This window comes from Delphinus delphis, chromosome 8 (assembly GCF_949987515.2).
Source record: "Delphinus delphis chromosome 8, mDelDel1.2, whole genome shotgun sequence".
Lineage (NCBI taxonomy): Eukaryota > Metazoa > Chordata > Mammalia > Artiodactyla > Delphinidae > Delphinus > Delphinus delphis.
Genome location: NC_082690.1, coordinates 64,728,068 through 64,742,957, shown reverse-complemented (window position 1 = coordinate 64,742,957; position 14,890 = coordinate 64,728,068).

The following is a 14,890-nucleotide window of genomic DNA, read 5'->3' as shown; positions in this document are numbered from 1 at the left end:
TGCTTTTTTTTAAATTTAAATCACTTAATTACCAAAAAAAAAATTATAGTCTATGTCTATGAACATTTCTAGACTGATAACTGGGAATTTTCAGTTGTGCTTGTAAGTTTCTTAAATAATGCCAACTGATATGACATCACTAACTTTGATGCCCTATTATTCTTATTTTCTGCTTTAAACAACTGTAACCATTACCTTTTAAATAACCTGAGTCAAGTAACTTAACTGCACCCGATTACAATTACACTGTCAAACTGGGCAAAAGTTTTGTTTAGCTGTTCATACCAACATTTCCTCTACCTTTCCCCTTCCCTACAACCCCTGTGTGAATTCTTTTTTTTTTGTGGAAGTGCAAAGTTCTGTTTACCTTGAGTCCCATCCCCAAAGGCCTGTCCTTCAGAGTCACAAAGACAGAGCCCTAGAACTGATATGTAAGAACTGTAACTTATGTTATATGAATTCCATTGAAACAGACACACAAAACAGTCTACAGGGTGTCCATAAAGCTGGAAACATAGGTAAATATATATAATGCAATTGAAGATATTTTCAAAGTGTAAAATACACACACACACACACACACACACACACACACACACACACAAAATGCTTCCAGACTTTATGTAGAATGGAAATCAAGTTCCGCATACCTGGAATCCTGTTAAGTGTCACCCAGAAATGTTCATCAGGAGAGTAGGGGTCCTTCGACCACCCAAGTAAATCAATGGCCCTCTGGTCCTGGAGAACAAAATTAGCAAATTCTCTTGTAAGGGCTACATAGGTGGAGCCAAAGTAAACGATGAGATTATGGAGAGGAGACATTTTTCTTATCCAAGTCCACAGCATGAAGGAAAACAATTGGTACTTCTGCTCCAAGTGCATAAATCTGGTTCTTCTGATAATATGAGGTGGAGGCAGCACCCCTGGGGTGGCGTTTTTCCCTTTAAATCCTCTTATATACTGAATGATCTCCCTGTTGGTTTTCAGGGGGAAGTCTTTTTTTTTTTTTTTAATATATAGGAGGTTCTTATTAGTCATCAGTTTTATCCACATCAGTGTATACATGTCAATACCAGTCGCCCAATTCATCCCACCCCCACCCCCACCCCCCCACGGCTTTCCACCCTTGGTGTCCATACGTTTGTTCGCTACATCTGTGTCTCAATTTCTGCCCTGCAAACCGGTTCATCTGTACCATTTTTCTAGGTTCCACATATATGCGTTAATAAACGATATTTGTTTTTCGCTTTCTGACTTACTTCACTCTGTATGACAGTCTCTACATCCATCCACGTCTCAACAAATGACCCAATTTCATTCCTTTTTATGGCTGAGTAATATTCCATTCTATATGTGTACCACATCTCCTTTATCCACTCATCTGTCGATGGGCATTTAGGTTGCTTCCATGTCCTGGCTATTGTAAATAGTGCTGCAATGAACATTGGGGTGCATGTGTCTTTTTGAATTGTGGTTTTCTCTGGGTATACGCCCAGTAGTGGGATTGCTGGATCATATGGTAATTCTATTTTTAGATTTTTAAGGAAGCTCCATACTGTTCTCCATAGTGGCTTTATCAGTTTACATTCCCACCAACAGTGAAAGAGGGTTCCCTTTGCTCCACACCCTCTCCAGCATTTACTGTTTGTAGATTTTCTGATGACGCCCATTCTAACTGGTGTGAGGTGGTACCTCATTGTAGTTTTGATTTGCATTTCTCTAATAATTACTGATGTTGAGCAGCTTTTCATGTGCTTCTTGGCCATCTGTATGTCTTCTTTGGAGAAATGTCTATTTAGGTCTTCTGCCCATTTTTGTATTGGGTTGTTTGTTTCTTTAATATTGAGCTACATGAGCTGTTTATATATTTTGGAGATTAATCCTTTGTCCGTTGATTCGTTTGCAAATATTTTCTCCCGTTCTGAGGGTTGTCTTTTCATCTTGTTTATGGTTTCCTTTGCTGTGCAAAAGCTTTGGAGTTTCATTAGGTCCCATTTGTTTATTTTTGTTTTTATTTCCATTACTCTAGGAGGTGGGTCAAAAAGGTCTTGCTGTGATTTATGTCAAAGAGTGTTCTTCCTGTGTTTTCCTCTAAGAGTTTTATAGTGTCCAGTCTTACATTTAGGTCTCTAATCCATTTTGAGTTTATTTTTGTGTATGGTGTTAGGGAGTGTTCTAATTTCATTCTTTTACATGTAGCTGTCCAGTTTTCCACCACCACTTATTGAAGAGACTGTCTTTTTCCATTGTATATCCTTGCCTCCTTTGTCATACATTAGTTGACTATAGGTGCGTGGGTTTACCTCTGGGCTTTCTGTCTTGTTCCGTTGACCTATCTTTCTGTTGTTGTGCCATTACCATATTGTCTGGATTACTGTAGCTTTGTAGTATAGTCTGAAGTCAGGGAGTCTGATTCCTCCAGCTCTGTTTTTTCCCTCAAGACTGCTTTGGATATTCGGGGTCTTTTGTGTCTCCATACAAATTTTAAGATTTTTTTGTTCTAGCTCCGTAAAATATGCCATAGGTAATTTGATAGGGATTGCATTGGATCTGTAGATTGCTTTGGGTAGTATAGTTATTTTCACAATATTGATTCTTCCAATCCAAGAACATGGTGTATCTCTCCATCTGTTTGTATCATCTTTAATTTGTTTCATCAGTGTCTTATAGTTTTCTGCATACAGGTCTTTTGTTTCCCTAGGTAGGTTTATTCCTAGGTATTTTATTCTTTTTGTTGCAGTGGTAAATGGGAGTGTTTCCTTAATTTCTCTTTCAGATTTTTCATCACTAATGTATAGGAATTCAACAGATTTTTGTGCACTAATTTTGTATCCTGCAACCTTATCAAATTCATTGATTAGCTCTAGTAGTTTTCTGGTGGCACATTTAGGATTCTCTGTGTATAGTATCATGTCATCTGCACACAGTGACAGTTTTACTTCTTCTTTTCCAATTTGTATTCCTTTTATTTCTTTTTCTTCTCTGATTGCCAAGGCTAGGACTTCCAAAACTATGTTGAATAATAGTGGTGAGAGTGGACATCCTTGTCTTGTTCCTGATCTTAGAGGAAATGCTTTCAGTATTTCACCATTGAGAATGATGTTTGCTGTGGGTTTGTCATATATGGCCTTTATTATGTTGAGGTAGGTTCCCTCTATGCCCACTTTCTGCAGAGTTTTTTATCATAAATGGATGTTGAATTTTGTCAAAAGCTCTTTCTGCATTTATTGAGATGATCACATGGTTTTTATTCTACAATTTGTTAGTATGATGTATCACATTGATTGATTTGTGTATATTGAAGAATCCTTGCATCCCTGGGATAAATCCCACTTGATCATGGTGTATGATCCTTTTAATGTGTTGTTGGATTCTGTTTGCTAATATCTTGTTGAGGATTTTTGCATCGATATTCATCAGTGATATTGGTCTGTAATTTTCTTTTTTTGTAATATCTCTGTCTGGGTTTGGTATCAGGGTGATGGTGGCCTCGTAGAATGAGTTTGGGAGTGTTCCTTCCTCTGCAATTTTTTGGAAGAGTTTGAGAAGGATGGGTGTTAGCTCTTCTCTAAATGTTTGATAGAGTTCACCTGTGAAGCCATCTGGTCCTGGACTTTTGTTTTTTGGAAGATTTTTAATCACAGTTTCAATTTCATTACTTGTGATTTGTCTGTTCATATTTTGTATTTCTTCCTGGTTCAGCCTTGGAAGGTTATACATTTCCAAGAATTTGTCCATTTCTTCCAGGTTGTCCATTTTATTGGCATAGAGTTGCTTGTAGTAGTCTCTTAGGATGCTTTGTATTTCTGTGGTGTCTATTGTAACTTCTCCTTTTTCTTTTCTAATTTTATTGATTGGAGTCCTCTCCCTCTTTTGCTTCATGAGTCTGGCGAACAGTTTATCAATTTTGTTTATCTTCTGAAAGAACCAGCTTTTAGTTTTATTGATTTTGCTATTGTTTTCTTTGTTTCTATTTCAGTTATTTCTGCTCTGATCTTTATGGTTTCTTTCCTTCTGCTAACTTTGGGTTTTGTTTGTTGTTCTTTCTCTAGTTCCTTTAGGTGTAAGGTTAGTTTATTTATTTGAGATTTTCCTTGTTTCTTGAGGTAGGCTTGTATGCTATAAACTTCCCTCTTAGAACTGCTTTTGCTGCATCCCATAGGTTTTGGATCATCATGTTTTCATTGTCATTTGTCTCTAGGTATTTTTTGATTTCCTCTTTGATTTCTTCAGTGATCTCTTGATTATTTAGTAACGTAGTGTTTAGCCTCCATGTGTTTGTGTTTTTTACGTTTTTTCCCCTGTAATTCATTTCTAATCTCATAGCATTGTGGTCAGAAATGATGCTTCATATGATTTCAATTTTCTTAAATTTACTGAGGCTTAATTTGTGACCCAGGATGTGATCTATCCTGGAGAATGTTCTGTGTGCACCTGAGAAGAAAGTGTAATCTACTGTTTTTGGAATGTCCTATAAATATCAGTTAAATCTATCTGGTCTATTGTGTCATTTAAAGCTTCTGCTTTCTTATTTATTTTCATTTTGGATGATCTGTCCATTGGTGTAAGTGAGGTGTTAAAGCTCCCGACTATTATTGTGTTACTGTTGATTTCCTCTTTTAGAGCTGTTAGCAGTTGCCTTATGTATTGAGGTGCTCCTATGTTGGGTGCATATATATTTATAATTGTTATATCTTCTTGGATTGATCCCTTGATCATTATGTATTGTCCTTCCTTGTCTCTTGTAACGTTCTTTATTTTGAAATCTATTTTATCTGATATGAGAATTGCTACTCCAGCTTTCTTTTGATTTCCATTTGCATGGAATATCTTTTTCCATCCCCTCACTTGCAGTCTGTATGTGTCCCTAGGTCTGAAGTGGGTCTCCTGTAGACAGCATATATATGGGTCTTGTTTTTGTATCCATTCAGGAAACCTGTGTCTTTTGGTTGGAGCATTTAATCCATTCACGTTTAAGGTAATTATCAATATGTATGTTCCTATGACCATTTTCTTAATTGTTTTGGGTTTGTTTTTGTAGGTCCTTTTCTTCTCTTATGTTTCCCACTTAGAGAAATTCCTTTAGCATTTGTTGTAGAGCTGGTTTGGTGGTGCTGAATTCTCTTAGCTTTTGCTTGTCTGTAAAGCTTTTGATTTCTCCATCAAATCTGAATGAGATCCTTGCCAGGTAGAATAATCTTGGTTGTAGGTTCTTCCCTTTCATCACTTTAAGTGTATCATGTGACTCCCTTCTGGCTTGTAGAGTTTCTGCTGAGAAATCAGCTGTTAACCTTATGGGAGTTCCCTTGTATGTTATTCGTTGTTTTTCCCTTGCTGCTTTCCATAATTTTTCTTTGTTATTTGTTGTTTTTCCCTTGCTGCTTTCAATAATTTTTCTTTGTCTTTAATTTTTGCCAATTTGATTACTATGTGTCTTGGCATGTTTCTCCTTGGATTTATCCTGTATGGGACTCTCTGCACTTCCTGGACTTGGGTGGCTATTTCCTTTCCCATGTTAGGGAAGTTTTTGACTATAATCTCTTCAAATATTTTCTTGGGTCCTTTCTCTCTCTCTTTTCCTTCTGGGACCCCTATAATGTGAATGTCGTTGCGTTTAATGTTGTCCCAGAGGTCTCTTAGGCTGTCTTCATTTCTTTTCATTCTTTTTTCTTTATTCTGTTCTGCAGCAGTGAATTCCCCCATTCTGTCTTCCAGGTCACTTATCCGTTTTTCTGCCGCAGTTATTCTGCTATTGATTCCTTCTAGTGTATTTTTCATTTCAGGTATTGTATTGTTCATCTCTGTTTGTTTGTTCTTTAATTCTTCTAGGTCTTTGTTAAACATTTGCGTCTTCTTGATCTTTGCCTCCATTGTTTTTCCAAGGTCCTGGATCATCCTCACTATCATTATTCTGAATTCTTTTTCTGGAAGGTTGCCTATCTCCACTTCATTTAGTTGTTTTTCTGGGGTTTTATCTTGTTCCTTCATCTGATACATAGCCCTCTGCCTTTTCATCTTGTCTGTCTTTCTGTGAATGTGGTTTTTGTTCCACAGGCTGCAGGATTGTAGTTCTTCTTGCTTCTGCTGTCTGCTCTCTGGTGGATGAGGCTATCTAAGAGGATTGTGCAGGTTTCCTGATGGGAGGGACTGGTGGTGGGTAGAGCTGGGTGTTGCTGTGGTGGGCAGAGCTCAGTAAATCTTTAATCCGCTTGACTGCTGATGGGTGGGGCTGGGTTCCCTCCCTGTTGGTTGTTTGGCCTGAGGCAACCCAACAATGGAGCCTACCTGGGCTCTTTGGTGGGGCTAATGGCAGACTCTGGGAAGGCCAACGCCAAGGAGCACTTCCCAGAACTTCCGCTGCCAGTGTTCTTGTCCCCACAGTGAGCCACAGCCACCCCCCGCCTCTGCAGGAAACCCTCGAAAACTAGCAGGTAGGTCTGGTTCAGTCTCCCCTGGGTTCACTGCTGCTTCCCCTGGGTCCCCATGTGCACACTACTTTGTGTGTGCCCTCCAAGAGTGGAGTCTCTGTTTCCCCCAGTCCTGTCGAAGTCCTGCATCAAATTCCACTAATCTTCAAAGTCTGATTCTCTAGGAATTCCTCCTCCCATTGCCAGACCCCCAGGTTGGGAAGCCTGACGTGGGGTTCAGAACCTTCACTCCAGTGGGTAGACTTCTGTCGTATAAGTGTTCTGCAGTCTGTGAGTCACACACCCAGCAGTTATGGGATTTGATTTTGCTGTGATTGCGCCCCTCCTACCGTCTCATTGTGGCTTCTCCTTTGTCTTTGGATGTGGGGTATATTTTTTGGTGAGTTCCAGTGTCTTCCTGTCAAAGGTTGTGCAGCAGCTAGTTGTGATTCTGGTGTTCTCACAAGAGGGAGTGAGAGCTTGTCCTGCTACTCCACCATCTTGGCTCCCCTGTGTGAATTCTTGCTCTTATACATAAAGACACCAGAATTCCTATCCCCTGATCCTCTCTCCAGCCTGTTCTCTTGGTGTAGGTTTGGTTATCCCAAGAAAGGACCACTCTTGTAGCTTCAATCTCAGGGCACCAAATGCCACACGTCTTGAGTCTTAAAATCAGGTAGCGTAAATCCTCCAACTTTGTTACTCCTTTTCAAAATTTTTAGACTATTCTAGGTTAATTGCATTTCCAAATACATTTGGAAAGTTCAGCTTGTTGATTTCTAATTTATAAAAAGTGTGTTGATTAGAAAAAAGAAAAGTGTGTTGGGATTTTGATAGATACTACATTTAATCTATATATCAGTTTGGGTAAATTAACATCTTAACAATATTGAGTGTTCTAATCCATGAACACTGTATATCTCTCCATTTATTTAGATATTTAAAATTTTTCTCTCAGTAATATTGTTAGTTTTCCAAGTACAGATCTTGTACATATTTTCTTAAATATATGCCTAAATATTTCATGTTATTGTTAATCATACTTTAAAATATCATTTTCCAACTGCTTGTTGCTTGTATCTAGAAATGCAATTTATTTTTGTATTTTGACTTTGCATCCTGCAATTCTGCTAAGCTAGTTTATTGATTTTACTAGTTTCTTTTCTATGTTCCTTAGAATTTTCTGTGTACATGATTAGGCCTTCTGCAAATAAAAACAGGGTTTTTTCCCCCCATTCTTTAACCACTGGTTGTTCACTGATTCTCTTTATCAGATTTTAAAAGTTCCCATTTGTTCCTAATTTTCTTAAAGTTTTTAACGTGAACATGGTGTTGAATTCTGTCAAATATTTTTCTAGAGCTATTAATATCATCATATGGATTTTCTTGTTTATTCTGTTAATGTGGTGAGTTATATTATTTGATTTTCACATGTTGCTTTCCTGGAATAAACCTCACTTGGTCATAATGTATTACCATTTTTATATATTGCTGTACTCAATTAGCTAAATTTTTTTGGAAGATACTTACATCTATCTTTGTGAGGCATATTGGTCACTAGTCTTCTTTTCCTAAATGGCTTTACCTGGTTTTAGTACTGTATGATGGTAACACTAGCCTCATAAAATGTCCTCCTTTCTCCTTTGTTTTCTGGAAGAATTTGTGCAGGACTTGTGTTATTTCTTCCTTAAATATTTTGTAGAATTCAACAGTGAATCCATCTGAGCCTTGGAGTTTTCTTTTTGGAAAGATTTTCAATTATGAATTTAAGTTTTAATAGATATAGGAATATTCAGATTTTCTACTTTTTCTTATGTCAGTTTTGGCAATTTATATCTATCAAGGAATTTGTCCCTCTCATCTAAGTTGTCTAATTTATTCAAATAAAGTGGTTCATAATATTCACATGTTACTCTTTTAATGTCTGCAGTATCTGTAGTGATATTCCTTCTTTCATTCCTGATATTAGGAATTTGTGTCACATTTTGCTACTTCTTGCCAGGTCTGGTCATTTCTTTATTGGATGCTAGATATGGTAAATTTTATGTTATTGACTGAGTGAGTTTTCTTGTCTTTCTTTAATGAATGTTGAGCTTTGTCCTGGTAGGCAGTAAGTTATTTGGGGTTCAGTGTGACACCTTCAAGCCTTGTTTATAAGGTTTCTAAGGGTAAGTCTAAGTTAGCATTTATTATAGGGCTATTTTACAGTAAAACTAAGGTGTGGCCTTTTGGGGTTCTATTGATGTCCCAAGTGATCAACAAGGTCTTTGCAGTCTGGCTGGTGGGAACTCTATGGTCCCGGCCCTGTGTGAACTGTAAGAACTATTCAGGTCACAGCTTCCTGGTTACTATTTGCCCAATCTTTGAAGTTTCACCCTATGTATAAACACCCTGGGACTTCCCTCGTTCTCCAGTGGGTAAGACTCCACGCTCCCAATGCAGGGGGCCCAGGTTCAATCCCTGGTCGGGGAACTAGATCCTGCATGCATGTCTCAACTAAGAGTCCGCATGCTGCAACTAAAACCCGTTGCAGCCAAAATTAATAAATAAGTCTTAAAAAAAAAAAGATTACAATCCTGCTCCTTGTTTGAAGTCAGAAAACAGTTGTTTCATATATTTTGTCCAGTTTCTAGTTGTTTACAGCAGGAAGTGTTCACTGTTACTCCAACAGAAGACTCTCTGTGCAATTTTTGGAAACAGAAGACTCTCTGTGCAATTTTTAGCTACTATGGACAGGTGAATACTCTCTTTATCACATAAAGTAGTCAGGATAACCATGAGGACCAAAAGAGATTATTATTTTAATTCACAGGGGAAATTTTCCTTTTACCTGCTCACTCATAATGTGGGGGAAATATGCTACTTACTTTGCACAGTCCTTTTATATGCAGATCAAGCCCAACAAGCAGATTGAAGGGTGGAAAATAGAATACATGTGAGTTAGCTTTGGCCCCAGTAACCAGAAAACTCTGACCTGAGGTCAGATTACCCCATTTGTTGGGAAAGAGGTCTGTGGTTTGTTATTTGGTAGACTTCATTTTCCAGGAAGGCAGTCTAATGGAGAGCTGACCCAGAAAGACCTAGCTCTTAGATGGCAAAAATTATTCCAGTTAGTCATAGAGCTTCAATACCATTATGGTTTAGTAGAAGGAGCATTAGTGTCAAAGACAAACAGACTTGGGTTGAATCTTGAATTTTGTTTTTTTTAATTTACTTATTTTAGTTATTTATTTTCAGCTTTGTTGGTTCTTCATTGCTATGCGCGGGCTTTCCCTAGTTGCAGCGAGCAGGGGCTACTCTTCGTTGAGGTGTGCAGGCTTCTCATTGCGGTGGCTTCTCTGTTGCAGAGCACAGGCTCTAGGCACGCGGGCTTCAGTAGTTGTGGCACGTGGGTTCAGTAGTTGTGGCACATGGGCTTAGTTGCTCCGTAGCATGTGGGATCTTTTGGGACTAGGGCTCGAACCTGTGTCCCCTGCATTGGCAGGCGGATTTTTAACCACTGCACCACCAGGGAAGCCCCAGACTTGGGTTGAATTTTGACTCTACATCTTCCTAGTTTTGACATGACTGAGGACCTCAGTTTTTTTTTGTTTTTTTTGCTGTAAAATAGGAATTTTATCATTAGATTGTTGTAAGGTCATGTATATCAAGCAATTAGCACAAGCCCTGCACACAGGGTACACAGAGTACAAGTAACTCAGCTAATGGTAATTTGAATAGACACCTCACCAAAGAAGATGCACAGATGGCAGATAAGTATATGAAAAGATGCTCAATATCATATGTCATTAGGGAATTGCAAATTAAAACAACAACAAGGTGCCACTGTACAACTCTTGTTGTATATGGCTAAAATCCAAAACACTGACAACACCAAATGCTGACAAGAATGTGGAGCAACAGGAACTCACATTCACTGTATGGCAATGCAAAATAGTACTGCCACTTTGAAAGACAGTGTGGCAGTTTCTTACAAAACTAAACATATACTTACCATATGATCCAGCAATCACAATCTTTGGTATTTACCCAAAGGAATTGAAAACTTATGTACAAACAAAAATCTGTACATGAATGTTTATTGTAGTTTTATTCATAATTGCCAAAACTTGGAAGCAACCAAGATGTTTTTCAATAGGTGAATGGATAAACAAACCAACAGTAAATCCACGCTGTGGAATATTACTCAGCAATAAAAAGAAACAGGCTATCAAACCACAAAAAATATAGAGGAAGCTTAAGTGCCTATAGTTAAATGAACAAAGCAATATGAAAAGACAACATACTATTAATATATGATTCTAACCATATGACATTCTGGAAAAGGCAAAACTATGAAAAAAAGTGAAAAGGTTAGTGGTTGCCAGAGGCTCAGGGGAGGGAGAGAGGGATGAATAGGTAGAGCACAGGGGATTTTTAGGCAGTGAAACTATTCTATATGATACTGTAATAGTGGATATATGTCATTATACATTTGTCAAAATCCATAGAATGTACAACACAAAGAGTGAGCACTAATGTAAACTGTGGATGTCAGTTAATAATATGTCAATATCAGCTCATCAGTTATAACAAATGTACCACACTAATGCAAGATGTTGAGGATAGGGGAAACTGTGTGGGGAGAGGTGAAGGGATATATGGGAACTCTCCATACTTGCTGCTTACTTTTTCTATTATCCTAAAACTGCTCTAAAAACTAAAGTCAGTTTAAAAATCAATAGGGCAAAATGATAAAATTATATAAGTGGAGAACAAATTAGTGGTTATCAAGGGTTAGAGATGGTGGTGGACAAGGGGGAAAAGAAGTAATGTGACTATAAAGAGGATAACACAAGGGTGATGTGATTATGGAATAGCTCTGTATCTTGATTGCAGTGGTGGCTACATGAATCTACACATTGGATTATATGGCATAGAACTATACACACACACATTGTACCAATGTCAATTTCCTGGTTTTAATATTGTGCTAATGTGAGATGTAATGGGGAAACTGGGTGAAGAGTACACAGGACTTCTGAAGACTAACTTCGCAACTTCCTGGGAATTTACAATTGCATAATAATAAAAAGGTTTTTTAAGAATAAATATCATAACCAAGAGGAGTCTAAGTAAACATGAATGTTAAATGCCATGTAGCTGTACCACAATGTTCAATGCAGCACTATTTACAATAGCTAGGACGTGGAACCAACCTAAATGTCCATTGACAGATGAATGGATACAGAAGATGTGGCACATATATACAATGGAATATTACTCAGCCGTAAAAAGAAATGAAATTGAGTTATTTGTAGTGAGGTGGATGGACCTAGGGTGTGTCATACAGAGTAAAGTAAGTCAGAAAGAGAAAAACAAATACTGTATGCTAACACGTATATATGGAATCAAAAAAAAAATGGTACTGATGAACCTAGTTGCAGGGCAGTAATAAAGATGTAGACATAGAGAATGGACTTGAGGACACGGGGTGGGAGGGGGAAGCTGGGGCAAAGTGAGAGTAACATCGACATATATATACTACCGAATGTAAAACAGTTAGCTAGTGGGAAGCAGCAGCAAAGCACAGGAAGATCAGCTCGGTGCTTTGCGATGACCTAGAGGGGTGGGATAGGGAGGATGGGAGGGAGGCTCAAGAGGGAGAGGATATGGGGACATATGTATGCATATGGATGATTCACTTGGGTATACAACAGGAAGTAACACAGTATTGTGAAGCAATTATACTCCAATAAAGACCTATTAATAAAAAAGTGCCATGTAGCATCCTGGATGGGATCGTAGAAGAGAAAAAGGACATTAGGGAAAAACAGGACATCTGAATAAAGTATGGACTTTAGTTAATAATAATACATCCATAGGGCTTCCCTGGTGGCGCAGTGGTTGAGAGTCCGCCTGCTGATGCAAGGGACACGAGTTCGTGCCCCGGTCCGGGAAGATCCCACATGCCGCGGAACGGCTGGGCCCGTGAGCCATGGCCGCTGAGCCTGCGCATCCGGAGCCTGTGCTCCGCAACGGGAGAAGCCACAGCAGTGAGAGGCCCGCGTACCGCAAAAAAAAATAAAAATTAAAATTAAAATAAATAAATAATACATCCATAGTGGTTTATTAGTTGTGACAAATGTACCATACTAATGTAAGGTGTTAATAATAGGGGATTAGATGTGGAGTGTAAGGGAAATCTCTGTTCTATCTTTGCAGTAATTCTGCAAATTAAAGTTATTCAAAAATAAAAAGTTTATTTAAAAATAATAAATAGGGCTTCCCTGGTGGCACAGTGGTTGAGAGTCTGCCTGCCGATGCAGGGGACGCAGGTTCGTGCCCCAGTCTGGGAAGATCCCACATGCCGCGGAGCGGCTGGGCCCGTGAGCCATGGCCACTGAGCCTGCGCGTCCAGAGCCTGTGCTCCGCAACGGGAGAGGCCACAACAGTGAGAGGCCCGTGTACCGCAAAAAATAATAATAATAAATAAATAAATAGTGGCAAGCTAATAAGAACATAAGTCCAAGTACATAATGACATATCCAGAATATATAAAGAATTCCTACAAATCAGGAGAAAAAAAAAAAAAAGACGGACAATTAAAAAATCTACAAAAGTCTGGTGGCTTCCCTGGTGGCACAGTGGTTGAGAGTCCGCCTGCCGATGCAGGGGACACGGGTTCGAGCCCCAGTCTGGGAAGATCCCACATGCCGCAGAGCGGCTAGGCCCATGAGCCATGGCTGCTGAGCCTGCGCGTCTGGAGCCTGTGCACCGCAACGGGAGAGGCCACAACAGTGAGAGGCCCGCGTACCACAAAAAAAAAAAAAAAAGAATCCACCTGCCAATGCAGGGGACAACAGGTTCGAGCCCTGGTCCGGGAAGATCCCACATGCCGCAGAGCAACTAAGCCCGTGCGCCACAACTACTGAGCCCGTGCTCCGCAACAAGAGAAGCCAGCGCAATGAGAAGCCCACTCGCCACAACTAGAGAAAGCCCACTCGCAGCAACAAAGACCCAACACAGTCAAAAATAAAATAAATAAATTTATCAAAAAAAAAAGTCTGGGAGTTCCCTGGTGGTCTAGTGGTTAGGATTCCGGGCTTTCACTGCTGTGGCCCTGGGTTCAATCCCTGGTTGTGGAACTGAGATCCCACAAAGCTGTGCAACGTGGCCAAAAAAAAAAAAAAAAAAAAAAATTTACAAAAAACTTAGACATCTCACTACAGAGAAAAAGAGTAAAACAAAATGAACAATAAACTTATGAAAAGGTGTACAACATCATTAAAGTCATCAAAGAAATACAAATTAAACAACCATAAGGTAGATTGACCCATGCAAAAAATGTCTAAAATTTAAGTGATTGACAATGCAGTGTTGGTGAAGATGTATAACGACTAGAACTCTTATGCATTGCAGGTGGAAGATAACTTGGTACAATCACTTTGAGTAAATGTTTGGCAGTGCCAACTAAAACTAAGCATTCATATGACATTGGATATATACTCTAAAGAAATTAGTGTTTATGTCTATCAAAAGACATGCACAAGAATGTTTGTGGCAGTGTTCTTTGTAATTTCTCAAAACTGGAAATGACCCAAATATCTATTAATAGAATGAATAAATAAATTCATACACTGGGATATTACACTGAAATGAAAAAGGACAAACTATTGATACACACAATATGGAAGAATCTCCCTGAGAATGTTGAATGAAAGAAGTCACACACAGATACAGTATGTATTGTATGACCCCACTTATATTAAATTCAAAAGTATAGGGACTTCCCTGGTGGTGCAGTGGTTAAGAATCCGCCTGCCAATGCAGGGAACATGGGTTCGAGCCCTGGTCCGGGAAGATCCCACATGCCGCAGAGCAACTAAGCCCATGCACCACAACTACTGAGCCTGTGCTCTAGAGCCCATGAGCCACAACTACTGAGCCCACATGCCACAACTACTGAAGCCTGCACACCTAGAGCCCATGCTCCGCAACAAGAGAAGCGACTGCAATGAGAAGCCTGCACACCGCAATGAAGAGTAGCCCCTGCTTGCCACAAATAGAGAAAGCCCACATGCAGCAGCAAAGACCCAATGCAGCCAAAAGTTAAATAAATAAATAAATAAAATTTGAAAATAAATAAATAAATTCGTGCGCTGGAATACTACACTGAAATGAAAAATAACAAACTATCGATATACACAATATGGAAGAATCTCCCTGACAGTGTTGAATGAAAGAAGTCACACACAGATACAGTATATATTGTATGACTCCATTTATATTTAAATTCAAAAGTATAGGGACTTCCCTGGTGGTTCAGTGGTTAACAATCTGCATTCCAATGCAGAGGACAGGGGTTGGATTCCTGGTCGGGGAACTAAGATCCAGTTTATATTATGAAAATATAAACTGATTCAACTATTCTGGAAAATAATCTGTTAGTATTTACTTAGAAAAATCAAATAATGCTTACACACTATAAGGCAGTACTCCCA